Source organism: Mus caroli, unplaced genomic scaffold, assembly GCF_978045245.1.
Source record: "Mus caroli unplaced genomic scaffold, Mus_caroli_1 scaffold_5, whole genome shotgun sequence".
NCBI classification, from domain to species: domain Eukaryota; kingdom Metazoa; phylum Chordata; class Mammalia; order Rodentia; family Muridae; genus Mus; species Mus caroli.
The window spans coordinates 115,761,975-115,770,602 of NW_028227260.1; the positions used below are offsets into that span (position 1 = coordinate 115,761,975).

The 8,628-nt window shown below is 38.1% G+C and overlaps 1 non-coding gene across 1 annotated transcript; it reads left to right on the forward strand.

The window, feature by feature from the left end:
• Positions 1–1,487: 1,487 nt before the first annotated feature.
• LOC115030158 (small Cajal body-specific RNA 13) lies at positions 1,488–1,753 on the forward strand. The gene has a single exon (XR_003835781.1).
• Positions 1,754–8,628: the final 6,875 nt, after the last annotated feature.

Sequence of the window (8,628 nt, forward strand, 5' to 3'; positions counted from 1 at the left end):
GCAGCCCAGTTAGGAGAATGGGATCCACAGACAGGCAATGGATTAAAGAACAGCTCTCACTCCAGTTGTTTGGAGACCTGCATGAAGACCTACGTATGTGTGGTTCAGGGACATAGCCCAGAGAGTGCTCCCCGTTTGGTTGGTGGTTCCGTCTCTGGGAATCCTCAAGGGTCCAGGTTAGTTGACCCTGTTGGTATTCCTGTTGAGCAGGCCTGTCCTCTTTGGGTCCCTCGATCTTTACAATTAAATATTGAATCAAATTTTTAAAAAGTCTAGAAATGTTTAAAACATGAAAAACCTACAGAATGAAATTCCCTGCTCCCAGGGAGTTTATGGAATTTATGGAATCTATTTATGGAATTAACACTCCATAAATAACCTGACTATTGCTACATTCATAGATCTTTTGGGTGACATCTTTTCTTAATAAAAAAAATAACCTTACATTTCCCTTTAAATGAGTTCATTTTTCATAATTTTTTACACTAGGAAAAAAGTTGTTAACTCAAGATTAGTAGCATAGAAAGGAGAAGATTGTAGAAAAGTTCCCATAAATTTATGAGCCTTGTTTTGGTTTTCTGCTTATTTTATTGAGACAAGTTCTCAATCAATATGTAGCCCCCCTCCCCTGCCCCGTGGCTTGGAACTTGATATGTAGATTAAGCTAACCTTGAGACTCACCAGTGGATGCCATGTCAGTGCTGGGATTGAAGATGGGCACTCTACTGTGCCCAGGACAAGCCTTGTTTGATCAAATTAAATGTTGTTTCAGTCTTGATCTTTCAAGTCATAATTGATTCCATTATCTACAATCTGCCTTGGAATATTAGATAGTTGCTACAATCAGATGTGTACACATTCATTAATAAAAGGTATTGTTTGGAGGCTAGAGTGATGGATGGCCCAGTAGTTAAGGATGCTTACTGTTCATCTAGAGGATCTGGTTTCATCCCTAGCACCCACCTGGCAGCTCACAACAGTCTGTAACTCCTGCCCTAGGGGATGAAACGCCCTCTTCTGGCTTCTATGGGCATTGCATAGCTGTGGTACACAGACATACTTGCAGGCAACACATCCACACATAAAACATAATTTTAAAAATAAAAATAAATTTAAAAAGAGTGCACTATGTACCAAGCTAGGTATGTGCTTCTCATAGAGTATCAGAGTAGATGTGACAATGATATTTAGGTGTGTACACTAATCTGTGTATATATGCACACAGCAGTACACTTACATAAATATTTCTGACAATTTCTATTAGAGTTGTTTCGTGCATAAATCACTATAGCCATCCTCTCCTTCCTTATCTGCAACCTCTTCCTTTAACATTGAAAAACTGCTAACTTTTATGTTTGTTCAGTCCCAACACAGCTTATTCAGCAGTTTCAAGGTTACCAACTTGTACCCTAATAGGAAACAACGTTGTCACACAAAAGGACTGAACCTTTTTTCTCTATTTATATTCCCTTTTAATTACTAGACTTTATCTGCAGTATTGAACCCTCACTGGGTTGCTGGTACCCTAGAACACACAGGACTTGAAGAAAAAGCATGCTCCAGAGGAAGCTGACACATCCCTGCTTAAAAGCCATATACAGTTTTCCTCTGCTAGGCTCTGGGTACTGTTTCCATGGTGATAACAGCTGTGCCATGTCATTATCGATCCACTAACAGTAAGAAAAGCCTTGCAGTCAGGATAATGTTTAGCAGACAGCATGGTTTCTGTTGGACACTAAGTTCTGCTACAAAACCTTGAGTTATTAAAAATAATACTGGAGGTGAACTGCTTGAATCTGGTAAGTAAATGTCAAATCAGAAAGTCCACACAAGTGAGCAATGAAGTCTACTAAATTGTCACTCAATGGAAAACTTGGACTGCCCAGCTTACTCCTTTTCTAATGATGAGCCACAAATTAAAATCTTTTCATTTTGCCAAATAAATAAATATTCATTTAAACAACCTGTTCCTCAAACACAGTGGTTCCTCAACCTTCCTAATGTTTCAACCGTTTAATACGATTCTGAATATTATGGTGATCCCCACCTTGAACTTCTTTTCATTGTTACTTCAGAACTGTAATTTTGCTACTGCCATGAATGGTGGTAACCCACAAGTGGAGAATAGCTGCTCTAATGCAACCCTTTGGGATTTGATGATCTACAAAGTCATATGTTATTTTAAATCAGCAGCACTTAATAAATTAAATTCAAATATCTAAACATTGACCTGCAGAAGTTTTATAGCACTGGGTTTTTGTTCATTCAGCCAATAGCAAGTACTTACGCTATGTCATCGAGACCTTGAGCAGATCTCCCTGGGGAAAGACACTTCCTAGAATAACCATTTACATGGTGAAAAGGATCTTGTATGATTTTCTTACTTTCTATGCCATGGCTAAAGTGTACAAGAGGGTGGGGATGGTGTTGATCATCTGGTTAAATAGGAATCTAGTTCTATAATTAAGCATTTATCCCTCCTGGTGAAAAGATAGGAAGGTGAACGTTGTAATGGATACCCTACAAGTTCAGGGTACAGTACTGCCCATGGTTACTCATACCATATAGATCTTGATAAGACGTATGAAGGAGCCTTAGGTTGACTGCAATGACTTTGTTATACTCATATGTCAGGGCTGCCATACACACACACACAAATTTCAGGTGCTTAAGCAACAGAAGCTAATTTTCTGGAGACTAAAGTCTATGATCAAGGTGTCAGTGGCAAGTTCAATTTCTTCTGAGGCCTTAATCCTTGGTTTTCAAGTAAATACTTACTGTTGTCTCCAAGCAGACCTCTTTCAGTGCATATGAGCCCCAGTTATCTTTCTGTATGTGCCAATCTTCCCTTTTGATAAGGACACTATTCAGCTTGGAGTTAGGGCCCACCCTGCAACCTCATTTTTAATTTAGTTTCTGCTTTAAAGGCTATATCCGGTCTAGAACAGTAACCCAAGCAATTGCTGTATCCCAAACAATTATAAAGAACAGGATGTTGCTATACTGGCCAGGGTGGGCCTGAACTCTACAGCTCAAATGATCCTTCTGTCTTAGTCCCCCAAATTGCTGACCCTCCAAGCATGCTCCACCATACTTGGCTTTAAAACAAAACAAGTCGGGCATGGTGGTGCATGCCTTTAACCCCAGCACTTGGGAGACAGAGGCAGGCGGATTTCTGAGTTTGAGGCCAGCCTGGTCCACAGAGTGAGTTCCAGGTCAGCCAGAGGTACAAAGAGAAACCCTGTCTCGAAAAAAAGAAAAAAAAGAAAACAAACAAACAAAAAAACTGATGGATGAATCTGTAGTAACAATGATAAGTTGGACATTTTCAAGTACAGCTACATGGTGTGTGACTGCTTTTTTGGCTCAATGTGTAAGACTGTATATGTAATATATCTAAAATGTATATGTAATATATCTAAATCAGACAAAGATGCAGCAGATGCACAACATAAAATGTCAGGGTTTATGAGGAGTTTAGACAGATACAGAACATGTAATAAATGCCTCAAATCCCAAGTCATTCTGTCAAGTGCATTTTATAAAACTTTCAGGATTTGTTTTTATGCACCATAAAATTTACCCTAGTAAAATATACCAGTGCAACAGTTCCTGCATATAATCTGATTTGTGTAACTATTGCTTCTAACTTTAGAATATTGTCATCATTCCAAGAAGATACACAGTACCCATTAGCAGCCACTTTTCCTGTCTACCATCCAACCAATAAATGGTTTGTCTCTATGGAGACTTGCTTACTGTGGACATTTTATGTAAGAAAAATAAAACAATATGCAGCCCTTTGCACTTAGCTTCTTTCATGCCATAGCATGGATTGGTACATAATTCTGTTTAATTTTTAAGTAATGATCTATTTCACATTTAATTTATCTATTCATCAGTTGGTAAGAAGTTATTTCCAGTCTTTGGCCGTTATGAATAATATTGTTCTGATCATTTATGTAAACTTGTTTTGTGTGAACCCTTATTTACATTTCTCCTAGATATGACATAGGAGTAGAGCTGCTGGGTCATATATTATTTTTATTTTTATTTTTTTGAAAATCTATCAAGATATTCTTCTCAACTCTGACTTTTTGCATTTCTACCTAACAGCTGTATAATTACCTAAAATACCATTCAAAGATAGCCTTACTATTTAAGAATTTTTAATTTTTATTTAGATTTATTTTTATTTCACATTTATAGGTATTTCCCCTCACATATATGCATCACATGCATTCAGTGCCTCCAGAAGCCTTGAGAGTGTTGGATCCATTTGGAAATGGAATTACTCTGTGGATGCTGGGGATTGAACCTGAAACCTCTGGAAGAAGAGTCAATGCTCTTAACTTCTTAGCCATTTCTTCAGCCTCCATTTTAGTATTTTTCAAGATTTGTTTGTGTGTGTGCATGCATGAACTCGCACATGTGTACACACCAATATTTGCAGGTATCTGCTGAATCCTGGAGAAGTTAGATGGAGTTGGAGTTAAAGGCATTGGTGACACATTCAGCATGGGTGCTGAAAAAAGACTTCAGTCTTCTGGAAGAGCAGCAAACACTCCTAACTGCTCCTCTCCTGCCCTACTTTTTTCCATATTTAACTTCATTTTGTACATTTGTATTTAAGAGCTTATATGAGTGTACAGTATAAGTGGAATAATAACTATGCTACATATCAGTGGCATTTTGCACATATATTCATGGCTGTGATGATTTGTATATGCTTGACCCAGGGAGTGGTACTATTACAAGGTGTGACCCTGTTGGAGTAGGTGTATCACTGTGGGTGTGGGTTTAAAACCCTTATCCTAGCTGCCTGGAAGTGAGTATTCTGCTAGCAGCCTTCAGATGAAGATGTAGAACCCTCAGTTCCTCCTGTACCATGCCTGCCTGGATGCTACCGTGTTCCTGCCTTGATGATAACAGACTGAACCTCTGAACCTGTAAGCCAGACCCAATTAAATGTTGTCCTTATAAGAGTTGCCTTGGTCATGGTGTCTGTTCACAGCAGTAAAACCTCATCTAAGACATTGGCACATAAATATTCCATCTTATAGGCACAATTTAGACAATCTTCTAACATTCAATATCTACCTGTCTATATCATGGTAACAATGGAAGACAGAAGTAATGTATCTTCTATGATTTCTAACCAGTGATTTTTTTTTTTTAGCAGACAGAGTCATTTTATTATAAACAAATGTGTCATAATCACAGTTGATGCCTATATTCACAGCAACTTTGCCTATGCAACAAGATAAGCCACATATGTGACATACACACACTAACCAGTGATTTTGTGTCGATCTTTAAAATAGATGTGTCAAGCACAAACCCTTAAGGAAAAGTAGTGATCCTAGATTATATGACTCTCCTGCATAGGCGTTGGGATCCCTAGTTTGAAGTCCTAATTCTTTTAACTAGTGACATTTAAAATCTGTTAGTGCATATTAGGAAGACCATTAGCAAAGCTGCTAAAGCAAAATACCTTAGGGGAATGAGAAGGAAGGGAGGACCCCTGTAGGGATGCTTGTGCTTTACTTCTGTTAGGATCAGCACCAACCAGAAGTTGAACCAAATAGCAGCGATACATTGCCCATATCTTCTGATGCCTGAAGAGATTTCAAATTAAGTTTTTACTAAACCATGAAATTAACCTTAGATATTTTAAAAAGAAAAATATTATTTAGGAAACTAGAACTGAACCTTTTCTCTAAACATTTAAACATCAGTAAGAAACTATTAAAAGGCTATGCATCCAAGTGTGTCATAATTTTAGTTACTCAGGAAACTGAGGCAGGGACCATAAGTTTGAGGCAAGCTTGTACAATGTGCCAAGATGCTGTCTCAAGGAAAGAAAAAAAAAGAAAAGAAATCACTTGGGCAAAGAAGACTTAAGTAGAACTTAATCTTGGTTAAGTCAGAATCCTTAATCAGAACAGTCTTCCTCAGAGTAAATTTTGAGTGCAGCAAAACTAAGGGCATGCTTACCTGGTCCTGATGATGTTCTAAGTAAAGTAAATGTAAAGCCCCAGGTGTGGAGCAGAGTGGATGCAGCAGACTGCAGAAGTAGCAGCAACTGGGACATACACTGGCAGCAGTAGGAGTGGAAAGTTCTGGAAAGCCTTCAAAACCACAGTGTGTCAAGGTGAAAGGGATGAAGAAGAGAACTATCCTACATAGTTGCTGATTTTTCTAGATGGACTTCACCCAAGGAAAGTATCTGAAAATTAATCATAAGTCTTTAGAAGTATGAAGCACTCAATAAATGCCCAAGCCAAATATAATACACAATAGTGTGTATGGCAATACAAAAAAAAGGTTAGAAAAACTGACTTCATTGGCTTCTATTTTTACCTTGTCATGAGCATTTTCTAAATCAAAAAAATAAACCATTGAGAGCTAGGTTCAGTCCAGCAATTGTACATGCCTCTCCTTTGGGAAATGATTTATTTTAAGCTTATAAATATAAGCAATGATATGAAAGCATTTCAGTTTTATACATTATTATTTATACAAGTACAGGACATTTTGTTTTTCCTTTTTCAAGGTCCTCTCAGTCTAATGAGGACTTCTCAAGTGGTGCTCTGTCTGCATCAGGCTCTTTAGACTCATGGTGGTTGGGGGGCTTGTTAGATTCCTGGGACATGGTGAATCACAATCTCAGTGAGAAGGGAGGCAGGGATCTGTTTTCAACAACTTTCTAGGGAATTGTTTCACACCCTCAAATTGAAGAATCTGTGAACTAGGAATAGAATTTCAAGCAGCTAACTCATTTGCATAAAAACCAAAATGTCCCAAGGCCTACAGTTCTTCAGCAGTGTGCTACTCAATACTGCATAATAGTGGGCTCTCAAACAAACAAACCAAAAACAACCAGACTAGTTTTATCTGCCAGTTTATACAGTATAAATATTCCCGCAATGTCCAATTTCAAGCAAACAATGCTTAGCACACTGTTAAAATATTTTGACCAAATAAAGTCAATGTAAATAATCTTAATATAGTATAATAACGTAATTAGAATGTGATGAGTGTTGCCTTTATATTTTGTTGCTATATAAAAATGTAATTATGGGAGCCAGCCAGATAACCCAGTAGGTAAAAGTATCTGCCACCAAGTTTGATGAAGTCTTGAGTACCACAGCTTACATGGTAGAAGGAGAGAACCAACTCCTGGAAGCTGTCCACTGACCTCTTATGTGCAGATCATGGCACATAACGCACACTTACATATGTGCACGCATATATACACAAGCAACTGAATATAATAAAAATATATAATAATCATTAAAATTTCAACTAAGGCTATTTTGCAGTTTTGAAGTATCATCAGCCAGCAAGCACACCACTGAACACAGTCATTCTTCAAAGGTGCACAGTACTCTTGGCCTACCTATGGACCAATCATCCCACATGAGCAATCATGGAGAACATTTCTTCTGCCAAGCAAGAAGAGAAAAGTGTGGTAATGATGAAAGAAGAAATTGTTAAGGGGTATGTTGGGTCAGTAACTAACATGAAAGAATATCAGTGTGACATTGGCCCATCTAGACAGCCACTTTAGTCTCATTCTGAGACCTGTCATGAGTCCTGAGCTAAGAACATGGACCCCATGTAGTTGGGACTGTGTGCATGCTTTGACCCTGCAGGCAAACTGGCCCCTGCATTTTATATTTGAATTTAAACTATCACAGTGCACAGGCAACCTGTAGAAGATAGAGGAAGAAAGGGATTGCTCTGAATGGAGAGTCTTGGGCCTAACAACAGAGCTATAAACTCAGCATGACTGGGAACAGGGTCTGGAATGTATATATTTAGCCTTTACAAGAAAATTTGATAAACACTGAAATCCAAGAATCCCAGCTAAGAACATTGAGTACATATTCCTCTGAAGAGGCATACATCTTTAGAAACAAATAGCTGTGAAGGAATCAGTTCCCAGCCCATTCTTCTATGGCCTCAGATCTCCCAAAATCTATCTGCTCAAGAAAGCAAAGAATATGCAGAATCTCACTGTCCCCTCCCCTTTTATTATTGACAAGAGAAAAGCATAGTCAGCAGCCATCCCCACAACTTAGTATGGCACATGATATCATTTCTATGTAACTTAGAGTTCAAAGAAATAAATACCATTGCTATAACAAAATTTCCATTTCCATCTACCTAAGTTTACAAATACAATCCTCCAGTAAGGAAGGCTGGGGAAGGATAAACGAGTTCTAAGTCACACACACACACACTTCAAAATAATAAAAACAATCTTTTTATAAAGAAGTTTAAGAGGAAATACTGAGAAAGCAGTTAGAACATTGCATTAATCCAGGCAAGAAATGGCAGTGGCCTGGACCAGGCATGTAACTGTTGGCTAGTGGTTCCCTCACAGGATTAATTTGATAATGAAACAATGATCAGGAGAAGGACAGAGTGTGGCACAATGGGGACTACTACCCCTACTGTTGCTAAATACAGACCTCATAAAGAAATCTGATGTCTTCTACTGCCAATTCAAATTGTAAATCACCAAGGAAGACAAAGCATTTATATACCAACAGCTGGATACTATGTGTCTTGGTTAGGGTTTTTCTGCTGTGAAGTATTCACCATGATCAAGGCAACTCT